Genomic DNA, 20,613 nt, shown 5'->3' with positions numbered 1-20,613 from the left:
TTTCTCGAATAAGGGCCGTTAGTCCAATAGTGAGAATATTTAACACAAGATCGTGGAGCCATGGGCACGTGAGGTAGACGCCTTGCGTGTCTTATTTAAGATGGCATTGAGAACGCCAGCTGGGATGGCCTCATGCCTTGAGGAGAGCTCCGGCACGGGAAAGACCGCAGATGCATGATATCGATATGATCCCGTTTCCTTTGAAATCCGTGTTAAGACTGGCTATCGCAAAAATACTTGCCTCCAATTCAAAGCGGTTTTGGGTACTACCAGCACAGCGCCAGTATCTTTATTGCTGAAGATTTCAATGAATTAAAAAAGTATTGCTTACCACTATTATGAAGTAATAATATAAAATACAATAATCCGTAGTTTACAACGCATTTGGGGATATTTCATACTTATACAATAATTATTATTTAAATAACAGGAATAATGATATTCTTTCAGTAAACACGAGGAGAAAAGTAACTGAGTTCGTAAAGTCAATACATTGGAACATTTAATAAACTGCCCAGTAATTTCTCTACTTCCCAAATTACGCAATATAATAATGATAAAAAGCACTGACATTGTTTTTTAAGCAGGATATGTGTGTTAGTTTATTTGTACTTGATTGATATAAAATCTTTTATTACAATTATTGAAAAGAATACTGACTGAGTATCTTTCCGATTCTTCTCGCTAGAAGACTATTTTCCGAACCGGTGCAGTGGTTGCTTTTCTATTAATTCAATCATTTTAATCGCAGGACGTCTCAAAGGTGCTTTTATAAAGAATACTTGGATTTGACTCGATTTGACGAACATTCCCGCGTCACAGTACATGACGTCATATCATTGTGAAAATGCTGTCATTACCAGCGAATACTGCTAATAAATCCGCAAGGCACTCAACTCTTAAAGGACTTATATATTACATTCATGCCCATTGACCGAGAGGCATTACGAGTTATAAATCTTAAGCAGCTGGTGAAAAGGTCGAGTTGGCAGATTACTTAATTCGACAGATTTACTAGCAGCGATGAAAAAGCACAATTATTACTAATATTAAGCCGATCTGCAAAAACGGATAGGCTGTATACCAATACAAAATGTGTTATTGAAGTGTAACAAAATTTCATAGTAAAGGTATTTATCGTAAGTTATGGGCGAGATGTATCAATAATATTTTTTTTGAATTGATAAGAGTTACAAAAAAATATTCAAACTTAGAAACGAATGTAAGTTATTGTGTTGTGTTTTTTAAAGACTGTTATTGACTACTGACCCGACCCGGCTTCGCGTGTGTTTTCAACCGGAATAATTTAGCTTTCTATCAGCGAAATAAAATATAATATTGGATCATTAGTTCCTGAGATCACTCTCTATAATCAATGAAATAAAATTTACCTCTTTATAATTTTTATAATTTTAAATAAAAACATTTCATTTCGTTTTTATATACATTCATTTTATACATTTTGTCTCACATCCTTCATAACATTTTTGTAATCATTTATAAACCAATAGGATCGTACGTGTCTTACTAAAATTTAATATGTTTATTTAACAAACCTCACTTGAGCAGAGTGATGGAATTAGCTCTAACCTTTCCTTAAATAGGAGGCCTTGTGGTCACGGGTTGCTTATTCGCTTCATACGTGTGTACTAATTCGATCTTGTCTTGAAGTAAATGCGGTAACCCACATACACGCTTCGTACAAACGAAGCTATTGTTCGTATAATTGCGTGTGTCGCATATGAAATCTGAATCGGCTTATGTGGTAACGAAGGTAAAAATTTTTTTCTTGAATAATACAAAACCTTTATTAACATAAGAATTAACAACATTAAATGCTTAAATTATCTAGCATTCTTGCCACCATTCCACGCGGTCAAGATATATACAGTAACTAGTTTTAGTTCATATTTGTATATATATATTTAAGCATATGTAAAATAGCATACGTAAAATAGATATGATGTATTTTTAATATTAGTGCCCACCACGTCTAAATTGTTGCAGGCATTATGAAATGGAAACTTTTGTATTAGTGATCGAGAATCGATGACGTAGGTTTCTGATTTTTTAAATTAAAATTGATAATTTGTTCGATTCAAATATGTATATAAAATTGCCACTAAAAATTTATACGTATTCAAGACTTACAAAAGAAAAATAAATAGTTTGTTTGACTTTGTCTACCGTCCCTCTTTGATACATTTTAATGTTTTTTTTAGCTCAATACTGTTCTTATTACTAACAAAAACAATCTAAACTATTTGTATTAATATTATAAATGTGACAGTAACACTGTCTGTCTCCCTGTCTGTCGCTGCCGAGCCACTTAACCGAATTTATTGAAATTTGTTATGAGGCAAATTTTAAGTCCAAGGAAGGACATAGGTTACTTTTTTTGCCTAACTCAAGATAAACAACAACCTAAAACGCGACCGAAGCCATGGGCAACAATTAGTAATATGTATGAATGTAATATGAATTGGTGGCAATGTATACATGACTATCTTTAACACTTTAACCTTTTTAGCTTCGTTGAAGTTTTCAACCCAAACATGAAAACACCAACGATTCTAGGATTCTAAAATATTTAAATAAATCAAATAATAATACTAAACAAGCAAACCACTCCAGCTCTACCCGACTGCAATTTATTTATAAATAAATTGAAGTCTACGCTAAGCAAGTACAACTAGTTAGACAAATCTACATCGAAGTCTGTGAACTGGTTTAGAAGTTAGTGAAGATACAGACAGAAAGTGACTTTGATAATATTTATCTATAAAGATTATAGAATTGTAACTCGCCGATTATAGAAATGTAACTATAATAATACTTAATGGGTTTTTTGAAGAATACTAGCGATGTCCCAAATTAATTAAGAGATTTCTGATATTCCTATTTACCCCTCATTTTAAGATTGTCATTTGTGTTACGAGTGGGTCCAACAATAGCCTGAGGGTCAGGATCGATTCAGAGACTTTTACATCTCATGGCCCGTTCACCATTGCGCCATTGACGCTAGATGATTAAGAATATTTATGCCAATATTAAATCTATTATCAAGAGGAATAAATATATCACAGAAACCTCTAATTACTTCGCGCCGCGCCTTCTACAATCAGACACACCTCTTCCACACATACATAATGTCGCGGGGACAAAAAAAAAACTTTTGTTGGTTAAGCAAATTTAATTGAGAAAAAAAAAAATATTTTATAAAATAATCTGATAAACAAAATGATTTTAATTTACATAAAAAATAATCATCAGGGGGTGAGGTCGTTGACGGTATCTGGTCATGAACATCAACAATTTAAAGCTAATATTAATGAGTTGGCATCTTTAAATTAAGAACGGATAAAGCAAGCAGGATAGCTCAAACCCACGAATGGAATACATCAATAAAAGCCGTGCAACCAAAATAGCGGCAGCAGCAGAAGCAGCGGTAGCAGCACTGGACATGCAGCAATTCCTCCGACGAAGCAGATGCTCGAACTCAGCAACAATTCTCAGCTGAGTCCGCCCAGCAACACCGTAGTACTTCAGAATATACTTCATTTAAAAGTATATATGTATTGAAATACATATAAAAAAAACTCCCTCAGGAGTGTTTAAATAAATAGATATTCGGCAGCGCCTGTCAAATAATGCACGTGGCCGGTATTTTAAACCTAAACCTCTTAAATATATAATATAATAGCTTGACGACGTAGGTAACCCTCCGTTTATGTAAGTATATAATTCGTGTATAATGAATAAAAAAGAATATATCGTTATAAAATACACAAGTGTCGGTATGCGACCGGCGCCTGCACAACGATAGAATGACGACGCAGAAAACGCAGTGTTGCCGTTCCACGAAATTGACAGATAATAAAGACAACGACGGTTACGGTTCAAAAATCGAAGTTTTGTTTTAAAACCGATAAATGTTTATAAAAATAAATACTATAATTTTAATAGAAATAAATTATAGAAATAATAAAATTTTTAGGGTTACAATAAACATAACCAAATAGTGTTGACTTATAACGATCAAAGATACACACACATGAACACTTGTTCTCTTTTCATCTTCCTTATCATATAATGACGTAGTGAATATCAATTACTATTATAAATTATAGTATAACCCATATTATAATGAAAGTTTCAACTAATAATAATGGTCCAATGTTTTTTAAAGAAACTGTTAAATTTTAAAGTTCCTTATCTTGTGCTCGAAGATAAAAAAATATGGGCTATTAAGTTATTGAACGTTGTGTGAAAGATATATAGAAGAAGGGATAAAATGTTTGGTCCGAGCGTCACCGGAAATGCTGTCAAAACAGCATGCTGTTACTAACAGCTTTTGGCAAACTTTGATTATAAAAAAATGTTTTTTGTTGTATTCGTGGTATGTAAATATAAAACAAATACTACTCTATATTTTTACTAGTGCGTGTTATAATATAATAATAGAAGTTATTGAAACCCCTGTTTGGGTACTTTCTTTTCATACCATGTTGTAACGCTAAACATACTTAGCATTTATAGCTTGAAGTATACCATAAAACTATAAAAATGTATATTATAAACGCATAGACAAAAGTTTCTAAATTTGGTGGCTCATATAAATTATAATGGATCGATATACTTTAGTGTCGAGTTAAGTTTAAATTGTTCCAGGCCATTTACTATCAAGTAGTCCATTTGGCAATCGACTTGCCTATTAGAAATATGAAAATAAATAAATAAATTCGAATAAACTTCGATTAAAGTAAAAATGAGCTTAGATGGTGCTTAGAACGCGTTCATCTTAACCGATAATTGCGGGTTCAAACCCAGGCAAGCACCATATACCTATATATGTGCGTAATTTGTGTTTATAATTTGTCTCGTGCTTGGCGGTGAAGGAAAACATCGTGAGGAAACCTGCATATTCTAATTTCATCGAAATTCTGCCTCATGTGCATTCCACCAACCGGCATTGGAAGAGCGTGGTGGAATATATTCCAAACCCTGTCCTTAATGGAAGAAAAGTAAAAATAATATTGGTGTTAGTTTTTGGGTAAAACCAAACAGATCCTGAATGATGACATAAATTTAAAGTATTCAATGTTTCAATGATATTTTATTAAACATCTGAATTTACATCGAAATTTAAAATTCACTTACATCAAACTAAAATATTCGATAGTTCCGCCAGGAACGTTCGTCGGATTCCATAAAATATTCAAAGCTTCACCGATTACATTTTCCATTGCAAATGTATGATCAATATACTAACCCGTATGTTTGCCACATATATACTTTACTATGTGTATGTTTATATTAGTGTTTCATCGATTTAGTGGCTGGAAATCCTGGTTTCAAGCCGCGGAATGGGCAAATAAGCCGTAATTGGGAGAATTTCAACAGCCTCTTGAAATTGAGAAAAGTTGGTAGTGTTTACCTAAAGAGATCGTGAAGCCTTTGTTCCTGCACTCGAAATCATTCCGGTTGGATTTGCTTTCAGATTACATAAGTGGACTGGTATTTTGAAAACACTATTGTGAATGTGTTATGCGCAGTTGTCCAGTATTATTTGAAAATAATTGTCAGAAAATCGTAATTTACTTCCTTACATAGGTTCTCCCAAGGTGGACCAAATATCCCAGTACTCCGCTTTCCGTATCCATTCATACTTAAAAAGGTTCTTGCCTAAAAGGGCTAAGATAAAAAAGTAACATTTAAAAACTAAACTAAAACTACTTTCGAGTTGAAAAAAGTTTCACAAACTCCGCGTAAAAAAGGTCGCGGAGTTTTGTTCAGTTTTAGGTTTCCATTTTTTTTCTGCCAAGTGCATTGCTTCAGGCGTAGCGCCGTACATTCACTCACTCAATATAAAAGACGAATAGAGAACAATATATTTTATTTTCAAGCACTTCATTCACTTGCCTCTTGCTCGTCGCTACTATACCACGAAGTAATAGTTTGTAAGGTTTAAATCCTAAAATCTCCATTTCGAATTCCGGCTTGGCTCAGTGAAATTTATTGAGGTTTTCTGGCAAGAGAATGGAGTTTGAAACTTAGTCTGCAAAAGCACGTGAAGCATTGGTCCAACGCTTGGTCTTTCGGTTATATAATTCCAATTTAATGACAGTATTCAAATGCTCACACGTGCTCTGGATAGATATGGACATAATTTAATTTAATTTTTTTTTTACCCTTCGAAGGGGTAGAAATAATTAAAATTAAGGTGAAGGTTAGTGGGCAGAGATGGCCCAGTGGTTGGAACGCGTTCATCTTAACCGATGATTGCGGGTTCAAACCCAGGCGAGCACCGCTGATTCATGTGCTTAATTTGTCTTTATAATTCATCTCGTGCTCAGCGGTGAAGGAAAACATCGTGAGGAAACCTGCAAGCGACAAATTTCATAGAAATTCTGACACATGTGTATTCCACCAACCCGCATTGGAACAGCGTGGTGGAATATGTTCCAAACCTTCTCAAAGGGACAGGAGGCCTTTAGCCCAGCAGTGGGAATTTACAGGCTGTTGTTGTTGTATTTACCCCTCTAGAGGGTAGAAATAAACAGTAAAATTGAGGTGAAGGTTAGTGGGCTATATAATCTATGTAATAAAGTACATAGAATATATCAAGATGTCTTTAGTAAATAATTAAGCCAATCTTACAGACCATTTCCAATTATGTTTTCGTTTGCTTGTCGTATGATATATCACTTGGTCGGTTCGGAAGTCAAATGGACTGCCATGCTACTTCCGGTTTTCGCCTCCCTCTATATTAGTTGTCAACCTTGTTATTATTTCCCTTACATGAGTTAACATAGCGTAATGTTATAAAGTCATAATACAGTATATTAAAACGAATTCGTTTCAGAGCTAACCATTTTAACTATTTTAAATAGTTGAGACATAATTATATAGATGCGTTATTATTATTATTACTTACAAGGAACCAAGTAATCTCTAGTTGTCTCACACATTTAAAATTAGAACGGTTCGTTTTTTAGATAAATAAAAACAAAATAAAGAACATCTGCTTATTATTTATACGATTCTTTCGTTTAGATTTGTAAATAATTAATGTTATAATATTATTATTAGAGGTTTTCTTATACGACTATTAAAACAGTAGGCCTATTATTTATATGGCAGACATCTCATAAATATAAATTATTCTTTATTTGCCTTTGACATTAATACTGTCGTTCAATTTATATTAATCTTAATAAGGGTCACATGTTTACTTTATTTTTGAGTTGATAAAAACGATACATTAATATATGAGTAATAAAATACGATATTTTAATACATTGTAATTTGTTACAAATACTAAAACTATGTATAACATTGATGTACAGTCGGGGTTAGAAAGGTTCGTCACCTTAAGATCTATTTTCGTATGCGCAATAAATAAGCACATAGCGATAATCTGCTTTACCGATCGAGAATGACATATTGCGTCGCAATTATTTAATGTTTAGATTCAAAAGGTACTTAGAGTTTAAGACTTGAAAAAGGAATGAATTTGAGAACTGACGAAGGTTTTCTTACTTTAATACCATTTGTCCACTAAGTTTAAGGTGAAATTTCTTATAAATATCAATTGATGGCTTTGATACTTTTTTTAGAATTGCTAAATCCCGCTTGCCATTTGTTTGTGATTAGTAATATATTATAATATAATATTTTATCAATGTCAAGAACAGAAACATGGGTTGCATTTGAGTTAGTATTAGTTTGAGTTGGATACAAACTATCCTCTTCCATAAGGAATGATGACCATTGACCATCCCCATGGATGTATGAAGAAATCGAAGAGCTATTTAAATTAATTAAAGTTGAAGTTTATTTAACACTAGAATACCATCATCTCATTTGTGATATTACTCCAAACTTATATATTGAAATAAAAATATTATTGGCTCCTACCGTGCTATACCCCTAAAGTTAATATTGGAAACCCGCTGTACCAATTAAACTTGTAACTACCCTTTATTGAGGAACAAGGAAATTAACTAATTATAACTCCTAGCTCATCCCGAATTTACAACATCCTAAACTTTCCTCACACTGAACACAGTGTGAGGACTGATACTCATTACAGACTAAGCAAGGTCTGAACCTTGCTTAGTCTGTAAACATTGGGAAAGCTTATCCCAATATCACCAATCTACACTTGGATAAGACTGTATGCATTTTTGTAAAAATTTGTATTGCAGTGCAATTGGCGGCCAACATATACCAAATATGTTGGCCGCCAATTGCATGGACAACAGATTAACAGAATGTTTTATTTTATAATAATCTAAGTATAAAACACATTTTTATTGAAATTCCATTGTAAAATTCAGAACATTCAACAAAAAATCGGGCTTGGGAGACCCATTAAATATTGACTTAATTATTTTTTGTTAAAGTGTCAACAGAAATAAATCGTCTGTAAAAAATTCAACTGCCTATCTATCACGTGACACGTAGTGATAGACGGACAGAGGAGACTTATTCAATACGGTCCTGTTTTACCCTTTGGCCACCAAAAAAGTAAAAAATTGGCACAATCAACGGAATTCCGCATGGATTCATAATAAAACATAACTCCTTTTCCCTTCTTTTTAACCTTTCAAAATATAAAAGTTTTATATAAATAGGATTGAGAGTGTTCATTCGACAAAATAACAAACGTACAGTTTCCTTTAATATTGTTAAACAGCTGATCCGAGCGATTACATCAATGTATCTGCTTCGCTCCGATGAGCTGAAGCGTTATCTCCAACACCCAAACCTTCCTCATGAATTGGGCTATCGAATGTAAAAACATTTTTTCCAAACCAACTAGCTGTCCTCAAAATCAGCGTGTTATACTCAAATACTAGCGAAACGCCCTGGCTGCACGTGGGTAATGTAAAGTAACAGCCTGTAAATTTCCCACTGGTAGGCTAAGGCCTCATCTTGCATTACGGAGTGGCCCTGGAACATATTCCTCCACGCTGTTCCAATGCGGGTTGGTGGAATGCACATGTGGCAGAATTTCTATGGAATTAAATACATGCAGGTGTTTTCCGTTGCCGCCGAGCACGAGATGAACTATAAACACAATTAAGCACATATGATATAGTGTTGCTTGCCTGGGTTTGAATCCGAAGTCATCGGTTAAGATGAACGCTTTCTTAAAACTGGGCCATCTCAGCTCCCAGAAGTTATATGATATCAAACAAATTCATACCCTATAGTACTCTGAAATTATGTAGTTTTCTATCAGTGAAAAAATATAAGTAATAGTTCTTTTTTTTTGCGTTTCCCCCACACGATGTTGTATTGCGGCGGAGAATGTGGGGCTCGCCGGCGCTGAAGGCACCGGAATACCCACTAAAAAACCAGCGGTACCCACACCGTCTCTACGGGGGCTCACGGGATCGCTTGCGCATTCTACCGTGACGCCCTGACATGAGTAATAGAGTTAGATTTGAATTTTATCTATACATAAAAACAAACAAATTTTATTTCTTTAATGTTTATCTAATCTTTACTATACTTGTAAAATAACAAGTCCTGACTGACCGCTTCATCATCGCCGAGCGTAAACTATTGAGCTGTTGGACTATGGAAGAGATTTTGGAAATATTATCCTTAAGGGGGTGAAATAGGGGTCAAAAGTTTCACTAGAAGTCCATGACTTTTTAAGTTAGAAACATTATTTTATTGAGTAGACACCGACTATAGAACAGATTTTGGAAATTTTATCCTTAAGGGGACGAAATAGCGGTTAAAAGTTTCGTTAGAAGTCCATCGCTTTTTAATTTAGAAACATGAAACTTTATTTTTCGGATGTTGAATAAAACTAATGTAACATCTAACACACCAAATTTTTACACTAATCTGTAAATATATTCAACAGCGTGAGCAGAGCTGCGGGTAACAGCTAATAATATATATGGAACTTTTGATTAGTTTACGATAAATTAACTTATTGGTAGATCTGAACAAGCCATGAACAAATGTCCTCTAAAATCAGAAAATAGGTAAATACTCAAATATATCGCAATATTAATCAATAAGCCTACAAATCGTACTATTTACACAATCATAAAACAGTTGAAATCATTAATGTTCAACTGTTTTAAAATATATCAACAGAACGCATAGTTTTTTCAACGTATTTAAGTTTTAGACACGGTATTTTTTAATACATATTAAGGTACTGAAATAACAAAATTATAATAATAACCGATGATTGAGGATTCAAAGCCAGGTAAGAATAACACTGAATGTTCATCTCTTTAATTTGTGTTTTTCATGCATCTCTCACTTGGCGGTGAAGAAATAAACTTTGAAAACTCTAATTAAAATTCTGGAAAATGTTTACCCATAAATACGCAATTTCTATTCCTTTCTGCTCAGCCTACAGGTCCTACATGGAGAGATAAGCTTTTCTAACATTACATTGTCAGTGGAAAGAAACCATTAAGGGGACTACATGAGCTAAATGCAAGTTTTAAAATGCCAAAAAGTATATAATCCAATGCAATAAACCAAATGAAAAAAATATATGTTAATCTTCAGGATAGATGCTAGTTATTAATTGTGTTGAAAACATGATGTCATTAATTTGGTACGATAGAAAAAAATCGCAAAGTTACCTCTAAAAAAGTCTTTTTTTGTTTATTAACTACACTTATATACCTTCAATAATTTTGGTCTTTTGTCAGATTATTCTACAAACAATATACTAAAAATTTATTATCTTAATTATTTAGTAAAATCAATAGATTTTTTTTAAATCAGATTTTCTTATGTTCGACCAAAATGCGTAAGCATGTGTGCGTGAGCGCCTCGTACAGACACTGCCGGCCGAGGCCTGTTGCTATACAGACGTGTCGCTCTTTTCACCGCATCGTTGCGAATAAAATCTCGTAGATTTTATTTTTGTGTAATTTTAATTGTAAATTAATTGTCGAATATTATTCTTTTATGTAAATAAATATATTAAGTTAAAATAGTCTAGTTGTAGTTAGCCATTTATTTTTTTATTAAGTTATTTTTTATAAAGTTTAATTTTGTAAACATGGGAAATAAAGTACAATCTGTGAAGAAAACTAAAAAACGTTCATATAAATTAAAAAGCCGAACATATGAAAGATAATATGAAAAGGTAAGAGTATTTAATTAGTAAACATATATATATATATATAATAAATAATTATTATTGGAAACATTTATTAAAAACAGTTCGAACATTAGTTCGCATAGAATCAGATTTTTCGACATATTTCTTACAGTTACCATGGAGTATTTGGTCAATGCAAGCAAATCCAAGAAGAATGTGCGGGTTCGATCCCCGCACTCTGAACTAAAATTTTATTATTTTCAAAGGACTATATTTAAAAATATATGTTTTATAATTATTAAAATTTAATTGCTAACAACTATGTATTTATTTTTTCAGAATTAAGAAAATCAAAAAAAAATAACACGGAAGCTATTTCTATTACGTTAGAGTTTAATTTTATCAATTTTGTTTATAATAGGAAATATAGTTATGTATGGATGAAAATTAATAATAAAAAAAAAAATACAAATTAGCACATCACATGAATATTTAGTGGTGCTTGCCTGGGTTTGAACCCGCAATAAGATGCGCGCGTTCTACCCACTGGTCCATCTTGAAATATGTAATTGTTGTGAACCAAAGAACTAAAATATTTAGAAGTGTCATATACGTAATTCAATATTTTTTAAAGATTGGAAATAGTATCAATTGAAAAATTTTAGCTCGTAGCTTCAGTGAAAGTGGGTGAAATATTGATTGCAAGTATCCAAGATATTTTAATAACGAACGACGACGAACGAATAATTAAAAAAAATATTTTAATAAAAAAATTGAAACGAAATTTATTTGTTTTTTTGTTAAACCAAAAATAAATAAAAATATTTGAATTTAATTGAATCAGTTTTATATCAAATATCAGTCAAAAACAATACAAATAATTCTAATATCCAAACTATTTTTATGAGATTTATGACTAAACCCACTGTGATTGACCGAGTTAACCAATAATTCTACTAAACCGTAATATCGTCAAGTCTGACGATATTATTTTTATAGTAACTTTTTGATGCTGACTTTTTTAACTTAACTTTTTTTCTTTGTGTACCGATATTAGTAAAACGAACAAACTACGCTTTTTGTCAGTGTACAAATTACGAACAGTTCCAATTTTATTTAATAAATCGCTTAACAAACTTACAAAATTTAAAAATAGGTACGATTTAATATTTAGTATTACAACTAATTGAATTGATACAGTAAAAATTAAAGAAAAAAATGTTTAAATTAACTATTTTTTGTACATAAAATAATAATAATTTAAGTTTAATTAATTCAGTTTAATTTTATCATAATTTTTTAAATGACACAAAGAAATTAAAATAATTCTGTTGTCCTGTCTATTTTTATGAAATCTATGATTGATAGAATTGATAGAATTGACTTCGCTTCGCTTTCGCTCGGCGCGGCGCGCGGCGGTTCGGCGCCATCTATTGGAATATTCAGGCGTAACCTCGCCGCCTCGCTAAGCGTAGTGCGCGCGGGGACATGCCGTTTTTGTCGTTAGTGTAAGTGTGTGCGCGTGATTCTCAAGGGCAATTAGCTCCTGTAGTCCCCTTAAGCGCCAAAATCAAGTTTTTGACAAATGAGATGTACTAACTTAACTTTAAATCAGATTTCCCAAAAATACCAATATGGCACTTAAGTCTTTCTTCCGTTCCGCCAAAAATATGTTGTAAAATGTATTACTTAGCTTTAACAAATATGATTTATATATTTGACAAGCTAGGCAATCAATACCTTAATTAGAGCATCATATTCATAAAACATGAAGTGTTACTTATATATAAATATTTTGTATTTTTCTTATATATGGTTTCCGCTAACGATATATACTATATATTGTGATAGATATTCACATAACCTTCATTAGTCCGCGGTTCGGAACTAACCTAATATATCGTTTGATACTTACGCCTAATTGGTCTGGCGGCAATAACGCATTAAATCATATTACCGGCTCCTAGCTCCAGTGTAACGTAAAATATCTCCGGTTAAAAATTGCTAAAAGCATTTTAGAATTTCTTTATAAAATTCTCGAGCTATTTGAAAAGTTGACGTTAAAAATTTGTACCAGATAGGTATAACCGGTTTTAACAGGTTTGAGGCTGTTTTATATCGTGGAACGTTTATTTCGAATTTCGAATAGGATGAAAATATTTTCATGTATCGAACTCTTCGCGGCGATTTGTTTAATGGATGAGATGAATTTGTCTGATAACACATACACACAGTTACGTTTTCGTAATAACCCCACTTCCGCTTCCTGTGGAACGAAGCAAAAAGTTATGACATTATAGCCTTTAACTTTTCTTGTGACGCAAATACATACAGTACGTGTTCGTGTGTGTGTGTATATGTGTCTGTCAATTTGCTTCTTCGAAACAGTCGAACAATCTTTTGTGTGTGTTGGTATGAATAATGAATAGTTTAAATTGAACACGGATAATGTGATCGAGAAGCAAATACTTTTGTCATCCGGACGAATTTATAAGTTATAAGGCACAAGTCCGAACTTCAAATTTACCAAACACAACTAACAAAGACATTTTAAAAGATGGTGATTAGAAAGTAAAAGAAAGTCTGTAAAACTAAGAAATATGGAACGTATTTGAGATCTAATAATAATTTAATTTGTCACCCAAACACATTACAGTATAAGAGCGTTATTATTAGGTGATATATGTAAGAAGGATATAAGGATGATGTTTTCTTGGTGGTAGGGCTTTGTACAAGCCCGGGTAGATACCACCCACTCATCAGTTATTCTACCGCCAAATAACAGTACTCAGTAGTGTTGTGTTCCGGTTTGAAGGGTGTGTGAGCCAGTGTAACTACAGGCACAAGGGACATAACATCTTAGTTCCCAAGATTGGTGACACATTGACGATGTAAGGATTAGTTAATATTTCTTACAGCGTCATTATCTATGGGTGATGGTGACCACTTACCATCAGGTGGCCCATATGCTCGGCCACCAACCTATACTATAAAAAAAAAACTACCTATAAGAGAGACAAGAATGAAAAGAAAACCGCAATCTACAACTCTAAATAAATGAATAAGAACAAGCAAACATATTACGATGATCCCAATTCTATAATATCATCTTGTCAGATGAATTTACTATAATTGAATTACCGATAATAATTTCCCAGTAATTGAATAAAGCACTATTAGTCCAACTCAAGAATAACGATAAAGGAAATAATTATAGTTTCGATCTTTATTGTTATTCTTGAGTAGTAATAGTTTCTAGATGATTGATTTTCTTCTACTATTGTTTCCAATTAAGTACTTTTTTTTCGTTAAGGTGGACTTAAAATATTTTTTTCCTAAAAGTTAATGAAAAAAAAAATTTCTTATGGGTTATTCCTAAGAGATAGATATTTTATACCATCGCGGACTTTTCTGTATACCTTTTGAAGGTGCCCATTTTGATCAGTAACATAGAAGTCAGTCAGCGTTTGTAAGGCCAAAATAGGCCTTTACGTCATCACATTAGAAACCTCTAAAATTATTAGTGTTTTCCACTATATTGTGTATACGTTATACGTACAAACCTTCCTCTCGAATCGTTTAAAATTAAAAAAATCTCTATCTATTAAAAAAAAAACGCTTTAAAATCCGTTATATAATTTTAAATATAAGCATACACGGGAACAGACAGATAGCAGGTATTCGATTTTGTTTCGATAATAATTAGTAGATGATTAAAAATTTGATTGACCAACTGATTTTCAAAAGTTTAAACCTTAAACCGATATATATCATTTATGTTGTCATCAAATCTAAATTACCTTAAATAATAAAATATATTTCTCTATGAAAATATCATATTTTATATTAAAACAATATTTCCTTTTATTCAAACTTCTGTTTGTAAACTAGCAAAACTAATAACGACTCGTTCCGTTTTGTTTTTTCATTTGTCAGATATAAAGCTTTGTTTAAATTGTTTTTTTTTTTGACGTAGACAAATAATTGGGACTATAAGAGCTTAAATAATGAGAAGGTTTCATAAATCTAATATTATTAAGCCTCTATTTGTACGTAGTATACAGTTAACTATATAAAATCATCACATCACAAAATAAGTAACGTAGTTAAGGTAACTTATTTTGTTAGTTATAACAAAAAAAATTACGGGCCGCCAAAGAATACTAGTGACAAGTCAATGAATTTAAGAAAATAAAATAAAACTTAAATATGGAACAAAAAAAATACATAAGGCGTCATAAACTTCACGGAAACTCAAGACAGTATAAGAGAGCGCCCTTTTGTTTACCGTCTCGGAATACGAGTCAGCATTACCCCGAGTCGAAACATAGATATATTGGATGTCTTATAACAAAAAGGTTTTATTGTCACAACTACAAGTGACGTCACAAAATACAGTCACATACTCAGCTTTTGTGGGTAAGCGAATAACATCAATCCTTTGAGTTTCAGCACTGATTTGTTAGACGCTCCGGCTAGATTATCTTTAAATTATAAAGCAAATATGTATAAAATAATTTACCACGCGTAAACTTGTTCTTTTTTTTTAACCGACTTCAAAGTCGTCAGGAAAAGTCAAAGGAGGTCTGTCAATCATCAATTCGTCTGAATTTTTTTTTATTCGTCACCTCATAACTTTTTACTGGGTGAACCGTTTTTTACTTTTTGCTTGTTATATATTAGGGTAGGGTGTTTTTGGCTGACACCGAAGAACTCTAAAAAATATTTGTAATATGTAATTTCTTTTTTCCTTTTTATATATTAATTTGTATTGAAATTGTGTTTTGAAGTCGATTTTTCTTGGTGTTAAAATTTTTATTTTTAATTTAATACTGTCCACACCAAAAGGACATAATATTTTTCCCGTATAAAAATGATTGGATTATTTGTATTTAATCTAGAAATCTGATGAATCACTGTTTGTTTGTTTAGCGGACAGTGATTGATTGTCACTCGACCGATACGATTGTATTCGCTGTCAGATTCGCATTACACTGTGCCAAATGAATGAGTTTGATTTTATTTTCATTAACTCTGTTGACACTGACAGCTAATATTCCATAATAAATACGGATGAAAGGGATTAAAAAGTAATATATATTTTTTTTTCCATTAAAGTAGGTAGGTTTGGTTGAAAGGCAAAGGCCATCTAATGATGGTCAATACAGCCCCCTTAACTATCCCTTCCAACAAATCTCCATCAACTTGAAACCATGGATATATATCCGTTGTACCAGCTGTTATACTAAGCCATGTACACACACACGTGTACACACCTGTACACATGTGTACACATCGTAACATCATCATATAAAAGATTACCTTTAACTGTACTTAAATAACGAATTTGAATTGAAGAAGCAATGAGTCCGCGCTATGTGCCAGATACACATGGATAAGACCCTACCATTAAATAAATTCTCTCAATACATAATACATAAAACTGCGATATAGCCTTCATTAAAGTTCCGCATAGTCATTGTGCATATACGTATTCAATTAATAGAATTATAATACTGACCCTTCCTTCCAAGACAAATTATTAAAATCTTGCAGAAACAATTGTCAACAAACATATGATATAATCTTCTAATAGTTAATTAATACGTAGCGTATTGCTGATAACATAGTGCTCTGATGACATCCAATTTCTTTCTAATCACTACCATAGACACGATGTTCCTCTAGAATCCCAGTAACCAGAGACTCTTTTCATAGACAAGCCGTCACTTTTTTATACAAAAAACGACACCGAAGCCGCTAGTCGCTTTTTTGTTTTTTTTTTTTTTACAATATTAATTTTGTTGAGTAAATTAATTAAAACTCGCCTTGAATGTAATTAATTAAAGTCCTTATATTAACTTTTAGTAGTTTATTCAATTCATTTAAAATGCATCGTGTTAAAATGAATTCAACGCTCTTTGCATTATACAAAATAAAATTCAATTAATATTTAAATTTATATGCTTTCATCACACTTTAACGCGCACACTACAACTTTTTATCTCTAACGTTTTATTTTATAAAGTGAGGTAATAATTTGAACATGGAATTCTAAAGATAAATTTCCCTCGACCACTTTTTATTGAATATTTGAATGGGGTTTGAATTGGGTTTAAACGCAGGAACTCGGTGTCAAATCCACCACACATATGAAATATTCTATAAAATATTATAAAAAAGGTATACTACTGCTACTGAAACATATAATAAGCAACTATAATATCTGTTCCACCTTCCACCAGTCTTTACGACTGTCCGAAACTGTTGTCAAGTCTTCGTCAAGAAAGCCACAGTTTGACTGCCATCAAAATCCTCAATGATGTAATAAATTTAACGGAACTCTTAGCTCGGCTATATTATTTAATGTATTTATAATAAATATAAGCAAATAAGTCAACAATTCCACCGAGACCAATTGACAACAAAATAAAAAAAAGTATTGCCAAAATAAAAAATACTGGCACATCAAAATTTCAAACTCGAAATAATAGAAAACTAAGGACAAACAAATTAGTGGAAATTAGAAAGACCAAATGAAAAAGATAGGTCAATTAGTTTATCGATTATCGAATATCGATTGGATACCTACTTACTGAACTAATAAGGTTTTAATTCAAGATTAGCACTTGATCGAGAAAACATAAAAACTTAAACAGTTTCAAACAACTTTAAATAACTTTGAGTATAGGAGTTCGTATTAAACTTTTTCTAGTTGAAGTCACAAGTAGGATATAGCGACTTTATTTTATAATATTTTTAAAAGAATAAGAAATAAATTTTACTTGGTAGTAGGACTTTATGCATGCCCATCTATTTAGGTTGCACCGATGATCATCAGCACGGGTTTGTCCACTGCCGGACATAGGCTTCTCCAAATGCACGCCACTGTGGTCTTTCTCCCGCTAGGTTGCACCCACTAATCAGATATTCTACAACCAAACAGTAACTCAGTATTGTTGCGTTCCAGTTTGAGTCATTGTAAATAAAGGGTACACAAAAGTTTAGTTATCAAAGGGGTTTGTACATTGCCGATGTAAAAATAAGTTGTAAAAAATTCTGCCACAAGTGTTTCCCTAAGAGTTGTGTGGTGGAATAAACTTTAAAGCTTCTCATGAAGAGTCCCAACCCAACGCTGGGTACAACGCTCCCACTAACAAACAACCCAATGGAAAAGAGGACCATGTTTCCAGGAAGGTCTTGAGCATGGACCTAGACGAATATAGAGGAAGGGGACGACCAAAGAAACGATGGTTGAATTGTGTGAAAAATGTGGCTGGAAAAAATGTTATTTGTGAAGTGACGTCAAACAGAGAACTAAGGAAGAAGACATGCTGCGCCGACCCCAAATAAAATTAGGGAGATGTATGTAGTTGGATGAAAATTGTTTTATGACAACTGGCATTGGAGAAGCGTGTTGGATAAAGAGCAGAGACGGTCCAGTGGTTAGAACGCGTGTATCTTAACCGATGCTTGCGGGTTCAAACCCAGGCAAGCACCGCTGATTCATGTGCTTAATTTGACTTTATAATTCATCTCGTGCTCAGCGGTGAAGGAAAACTAATTAAAAAAAATTCTGCCACATGTGTATTCCACCAACCCGCATTGGAACAGCGTGGTGGAATATGTTCCAAACCTTCTCCTTAAAGGGAGAGGAGGCCTTTAGCCCAGCAGTGGGAATTTACAGGCTATTGTTGTTGTTGGATTAAATGCCAACTTCTCCTTAAAATGAGAGAAGGCCTAAGTCCCATTGTGGAACATTTGCAGACCATTACTTTACATTATTACCTAATATAAAACTTAATCTCCAGGTTCTGGAACGTTAATCAATGTTGGATTAACCAACCGGAACAAATATGGAACGCTCATTGGTCGCCGATTGCGTCATCAACCACCATTAACATTTGGATCAAAATAATATTAATTAATTTGAATTTGATCACAGGTAGAAGTAAAAAGCTAATCTTGAGATATTAGTTTATTGTATACATACATAGTATTGAAACAATGGTTACTTAAATATAGTAAAATATTATTTACGAACTTTACTGTTGGAAATATTTGTTATTATTTTATTTAAGTAGAGTAGAAATCACTTCTTAAGTGTTTAGTTTATTATAAATTATATAACTTGAAAATAATTAAAAATGTTTGTATTCTTACAGGAAGAAGTTAGTGAATATTCAAGTACAGGATTTTTGAAAACTTAATTTAAAATGTTTCAATCACAGGGTCTTTACACATAATCTAATATTTTGCGAATAGTGGTTAAAAATATTTTTAGATTATTATTATTAAAATAATGCATGGCTACGAAGTTTGTTATGTAATTATAAACTCGTACAAGTAAATAACGTTGAAGGAAAAAGAGAACGTGACGTCATAAGGAAGCGTCATATCGTACGCCATTACGATGTATGATTTGTTCTTATCACCAAGTAAAGCCAATATAACTTTCTCCTCAATAAAAGTACTTGTTACAACATTAATACCATGTTTGTTTGTGTTCCCGTTTAAAAGGTTAACTGAGTAAATAATCCACACGACGAACAGGACATCTTAACTATCGTGGTTGATAAAGAAAAGAGGTTGTTTATTTTAATGAAACTTCATTTATTGTATTTTAACACATAATAAAATTAGATAGTCTGTTTGTAATGTTAAAATAACCTCTTTATTAATTGTATATGTATTCATACATGTTACACATACCAAAATGATTTTTTTTACTAATATTTTCTCTGTCTGTCTGTTTGTTTGTTTCGGCTTATCTTTGGAACAGCTGGACAGATTTTGCGGCATTTTCACTTGAAGATACCTGTTGTGATAAGGTGTAACGTAGGCTTTTTTATATTATGATTATTTATAGAAAGTTACGCTGAAATGTCCAAATAGGCTCCAGTAACGTGAGGTGCCCAACGACTTTATATCACAAAATCAACTTAATACAGAATTAATAAGTTATAGTTAAAACTATGAACGAAATTAATCACTTTTTTGTAAAACTTAAAAGCAGGTGAAGTCGCGAGCACAGCTAGTTTATTATGGAAATTAAAGACATTTATTAATAAAAATAGAAATTATATACACATATAAAAATTGTAAATAGCGACTTTACAAATCACGAGCACTTGGAATGATCACGAGAACGCTAGCAGCATGTTCCCGTTGAATCGAAATTCCGAAACTCCGGACGAAAAATGAACCAGCCATTCCGAAGGCTACCAGCAATATTGGAATATTTTATGATATCAGTAATCAATGTCTATAAGAAGTAGTCCCGAATTATCGATATTTTGTTAAAAGTCTTTAAAGTATGAATAAAAACAAAACAATATCTAGCTAAAGTGATCTTGTTTATATGACTTTGCCTACGCTCGTCTGAGGTACCACCATTCGTCACTTTGCTAATGCAACTACGTTTAGTGTTCCGATAAATGTCTGACATTTCTTACAACACTAGTATCTACATTAGTTAATTATCATAAGGCTCGTTTGTAGCTTTTGTATCTAGTAAA

General features: G+C 32.5%; 1 protein-coding gene across 1 annotated transcript in view; it reads left to right on the top strand.

Moving 5' to 3' along the window:
* The window catches only part of LOC124536252 (prolactin-releasing peptide receptor-like), an 81,804-nt gene that overhangs the window by 42,351 nt on the left and 18,840 nt on the right, over positions 1–20,613 (top strand). The window lies entirely within an intron of this gene.

The sequence above is a fragment of the Vanessa cardui genome, chromosome 16, assembly GCF_905220365.1.
Source record: "Vanessa cardui chromosome 16, ilVanCard2.1, whole genome shotgun sequence".
Lineage (NCBI taxonomy): Eukaryota > Metazoa > Arthropoda > Insecta > Lepidoptera > Nymphalidae > Vanessa > Vanessa cardui.
The sequence above is the reverse complement of the archived record's forward strand: the minus strand, read 5'-3'. Positions and strand labels throughout refer to the sequence as shown.